We start from the raw sequence: 5,357 nt of genomic DNA on the forward strand, positions 1-5,357 counted from the left end.
TTTTGTAAAGTTTCTAGAATTTTATATCATTGGATGATGTAGTGATCAGCTTTACAGTTGAAGAACTATGATAAAAAGAGGTGCTTATAGTTTTTCTAGCTTTTTTATTTTGTTTTTCCTGTTTTTGATATAGTAACCATTCATTTCTTAACACAGACATTAGTCCATTTTAATACTGAAAACTGATTTTGGTTGGTACATACTACAAAGTTGCTAAGGACACTCTTTGGGCGATTTCATTCTCTTATTTTGGACTTTGTTTTAATTGAAGAAATAATCATGCTGAGGGTGGTGGCTCACACCTGTAATCCCAACACTTTGGGAGGTCAAGGCAGGAGAATTGCCTGAGCCCAGGAGTTTGAGACCAACCTGGACACACAGCAAGATCTCATCTCTACAAAAAAATCCAAAAAGTAACTGGTTGTGGTGGTGTGTGGCTGTAGTCCTAGCTACTTGGGAGGCTGAGGCAGGAGGATCTCCTGAGCCCAGAAGGTCGAGGCTGTAGTGAGCCATAGTTGTCCCACTGCATACCAGCCTGGGGAACAGAGTGAGACCCCGGCTCAGGAGGAAACAAAAAAAAAGGAATTATACTCCTTACCTGCAAAAGGGCTATCACCGCTAAACCTAGCCATTTCAGGTTTGTTTGGTAATCTTTCTTATTGTGGCTATTAATTGCTTTTTGTGAGATGGGCCCTGTCATATCCTGCATTTGAGAGTACCAGGAATCTTTGGAGTTGGGACACTGACTCTATCCCTGAAGATAGAGAGGGACCAATGTGAGACTCTAAATAAACTTGGGATGGTCTCTTCCAAATACTTCCTTTTCGCAGTTCCATGTTAGAATCACTTCAGGAGACTTGGATGCGCACTCTCTCTGACCATCACATTTCTCCTCATAGAAATAGTCCCTGTCTGTATGCAGCCTACTGCCAGCAGATGCTGTCAGGAGTTCTACCAGTATCAGGTCTGGGGTTAAATGTCAGGGATCCTAGGAGGGGAAAACTCAGTCAGCCCTGGCCTTCACATCCTCACTAAATGAAAATGCTGGTATGTCGGAGGTAAATCAGTCTCTCTTCATTCTAAATCAACCCAGTTCCAGAGGTGACAGGACCAAAAAACAGAAGTAGGAAAGAAATAAATTATTTCCCATATGGAGGCAGACTTAATTTTTGATTTCAGTTGTAGAATTTCTATTTAATTCTTTATATTTCTCTGCCAAGATTTTTCTTTTTTTATTCACTACAAGCATGTTTTACTTCATTAAACTTAGTTACAATAACTGCTTTAAAGTTATTGTCTAGTAAATCCAACATCTGAATAATCTCAGAATTGGCCTTGGTCTCCATTGTATACAGAGAATGAGCCAGATTTGGGTTTTTTGTTGTTGTTGTTCTGTTTTTTTGATCCTTCGCGTGTTGAGTAATTTTTTTTTTTTTTTTTTTTTAGAAAGTGGGATTTATTGAGAGGAAAGAAAAGCTCCCACCTGAGGGGGTTGCCCAAATAATTTTAGATTGTGTCCTGAACATCGTAATTGTTTACGTTGTGGAGTCTGTTATCTTCCTCTGAAAAGTGCTGATTTCTTTTTTTGTTCTTTGCTCATGTTAGCAGGTATTTAATTTTATTAGATTCAAATTGTTAACTATGTCTTGAGCAACAGCTCAACTGAACATCTCAATTCAGTTCTCTTATCTTTAGCTGGAGTCTGTCCCACACACTGTTCAGAAGTCAGCCAGAGATGTGTATAGTTTAATGCACAGAATTTGGCTCCCTTTCTTCTGAAATGTTCCCCCTCGCTTTCCAGCAGCTGTTGCTCTGATTCCATGGTTTCCTCTGATTCTCCCACCAGAAAGACCAGTTTTGTTTCAGCCTAACAGCCATGAAAAATGGGAAACTCACCATGGGTAGTCTCTTCTTTTAAGTTTCAACCTCTCTCTAGAATATGCCTGCGTTTTTGTTCAGTCTCCAGTCCCTTCTGGTGGTTTTTTTGTGTTTTGCTGAGAGTTTATAGTTATTATCTGCTGGAATGTTAGCTCTGTAGGCGCTCACCCCACCCTATAGTGAGTGTTAACTCTGAAAGAGAAACGTAAAATGAAAAACCATAGCAAAGGAGAGAGAGGCTTCATTCTGTGAAGCCCCTAATAAGACTCTGGCCTTGAGGGCCAAGGGAGCAGCAGCCTCAAGGAGAAGGAAGATGAAGAACTGACCAACTTGTTAAGCCTGCATGTGAGAGTTAGGGAACATGCTGACCACATCTTTCTGAACAGTTTTTCAGAGCCACTTTTCTGCAAATCACTCTGCTGCCATGCTGGGGAGCCTGGCATTTTCTTACCACTGTTGGGATTTCTCCATGAGGACCTGGCCAAAAACCCTGCGTGATTTTAGATTACATGTCCAGTGCTAGATGAGGATTTGGTCTTTTCTTTGTTAGAAGACCCACTTCTGAGAGAGACTTACCTGGAACCAAATGATTAGTCCAGGTTCACTGAATGTAGGTAAAGGAGTCCTGCTTACTAGTGACAAAGCAATTACAAAGGTTTTGCCAAGGCTTTCCTGGTTCCTCCACTCAATCTGACTTAACACTCAGCTAGGCTCTCAACATGTTCATGCCTGTTTCGCAAGCCCTAAGCCAGGTTTCGTTATATCCCCAAATGAGTAAGAGATGAGTTGCTTTCCTCTCTGCACTTTAGTTTTTGTTGTTGTTGCTGCTGTTGTTATCTAGAGTCAAGCCTTTTTACTGAATTCTCTCTTAATAAAGTTGAGAAGAAGAACAGCCCCAGCGTCTGAGGGAGCTGAGGGTTAAGAGGGAAAAATAATCACATTTACAAAGCCACCCCGCCAGTAAAGAGCCAGGTGTGGCTCATGCCTATAAATTCCAGCACTTTGGGAAGCCAAGGCAGGAGGTTCGCTTGAGCCAAGGAGTTCAAGACCAGTCTAGGCAACATAGCAAGACCTCCTCACTACAAAAATAAAAAACTAAAAATAATTAGCCTGGCGTGGTGTCACATGCCTGTAGTCCCAGCTACTTGAGAGGCTGAGGTGGAAGGATTGCCTGAGCCCAGGACTTCAAGACTGTGGTGAGCCGTGATCCTGCCAACTGCACCCCAGCCTGGAAAACAGTGAGACCTAGACTCAAAAAAAAAAAAAAAAAAAGACAAAAGGTACCCATAGAGTTACTGTCTTTATTATTTAGTTCTGAGAAAATGCGGTTGCTGTATATTCAGTGAGTGGGAAAAGTATTGAGGCCTCGGTGCATCTAGAAAAGCCTCTTCTGCCTCATTGAAGGTAAATCTTAACTTGAGGGGAAACAGACAAATCCCGCCTGGCCAGAGCCAACTGCCTGATACTTCATTTATGTTCCCAGGAGACTGTACAGAACAGATGTGTGGCTTGGGGATGGGTGGTGGGTAGATTTGGGAACTGGGCTATATAACACACTAATTTATGTCCGACACGGACTCAAGGGGATCTTACAAGCACAGTGCAGAGGGAGCCCTCAAGAATTTGCCTCTGCTTGCTGGTTCCCGGCAGTCATCTCCCTCATGGAAACAGAGCAGCTGTCCCAGGGCCCCACAGGCTACACAGGCCTTGGGAGGTTCTGTGGCTTCAGCTGCCGTGGACTGAAGCCGTGGAGCAAGTGCCGTGGAGCACTTGCTCCCAGGCTGTGCGTTTGTACATCTGAGAGTCAAATCTGCCATCTCCTGCCCTGCTCAGTCACCACCTGCACTCTCCTCACCTGCATGTAAATCAGCCTTGATGTTTTCTCCCTCCTACCTTTGCCGAGAGTGGTCTGCAAATGACTTGTGACCATTTCCTTCTGCATGCGTCGCCTGTCATAATTCCCACAGACTGCGGTCTTATCATTGGCATCTGTCAGATGTGAGGAGGACCACGCATGCACCTGAGAGTTTCAGGTGAGATATTTGAGGACCTGAGCATAATGATGCTCTGTGTGTACATTCATGTAAGCTCAAGATTTTAAAGCTTTTTTTACAGATCAGCATTCACACACTTGAGGGATCATGGCCTGCCCAGGGCACCCCCGTGTAAAAACCGTGTCGATCTGGACAGAGCCTGTACTTTTTAAAAAGCTATGTGTCGAAGGCTGTGGCATGGCCATGTGACATTTCAGGACCAACGGGAACAGAGTGCAGAGTTCCCACGGACCTCCTGTCACCTCTCTGTAATCTCTTCTCCTGTGTCAGCGTCCCATGGGGCGATGGTCCCTGACTGCCAGTGCAGGTAGAGAAAAGGCCATTAACAAAAGGCAAAGCAGCATGTCTGCTCACAGTCCAGCGCTGTGGGGAGCCCAGATGCTTCGGCCCGTAGAGCACAGGCCCTAAGCAATTCTGGCCCAGCAAGGGACATGGAGGGCAGTGGGCACAAAGGTGGAAGACCCCACTCTCAGCTTTGTCCTTCCTCCTCTTGGTGCCCACAAGCGGGGGCCACCCCTGAAGTTCAAGTTCCGTAGGAAAACATGGCAGGCCTCAGTGGGTGTCATTGACTGGGTTCAGGTCGCCTGGCTTCTGATTTTGACACTGCCATGAAGTGAGGACAGCCAGACAGCTTTTTAGAACTCTATTTTCTTCATAAGTGAAATAAATTGGTTGCATTTTTTTCGGGGTTTGCAAATATGATTGTCTGGTTAGGCTCCACATGTCTTAAAGAGGGTAGCCTCCCTCAGCTTCAGTGGATTATTGTCCTAAGGACATATATGGACGGATCTCTCTGCTTCTACAGACCAGCAAAATCTGTTTTTGTGTGCACCCAAAATCTCTAGATTACTAAATATCAGTAGCTAATTCCAAAATATATATATATAATATATATAAAACACTAAGGGGGGCAAATAAAATGCCAGTGGCTACTTTTGGTGCATGGTCCATCAGATTGAGAAGATTCTGTTCTAATTTCAAGATGATGTCTCTCGAAAAGACTGGTAGGATGGGAAACAGCTGTCTAGTGCTTTCAAGTTCAGTGGCTGCACATGTCTCAGTTCCTTGGAATATCTGCTTGACTGACTCCCATTCTCGGCAAGTAACTTAAAGTGCCGGAGAACAGCTGTGCTGTGACCAGGTTCTATGCTGGGCCTCTCTCAGATGCTGCCTTGAGGACCGAGGCATGTAGCAGGGGTCAGATAACTTCCAAGTCTTCTTCTAGACTGTCCTTCCACAGGGGTCATGGTAGAGGCTGAGCTTCTAACAGGGTCCGAGGAGGCACCAAGCTGAAGGTGCCTGGGTCAGGAGGAGCGGGGCCTTTCTATTTTCTAGACCAGGCAACGAGGTCTTTTTCTTTTTTTCTTTTTCTTTCTTTTTTTTTTTTGAGTTGGAGTCTCACTCTGTCGTCCAGACTGGAGTGCA

The sequence above is a fragment of the Carlito syrichta genome, unplaced genomic scaffold, assembly GCF_000164805.1.
Source record: "Carlito syrichta isolate Samal-C Ts95f unplaced genomic scaffold, Tarsius_syrichta-2.0.1 Scaffold175133, whole genome shotgun sequence".
In the NCBI taxonomy this organism is placed as follows: Eukaryota; Metazoa; Chordata; class Mammalia; order Primates; family Tarsiidae; genus Carlito; species Carlito syrichta.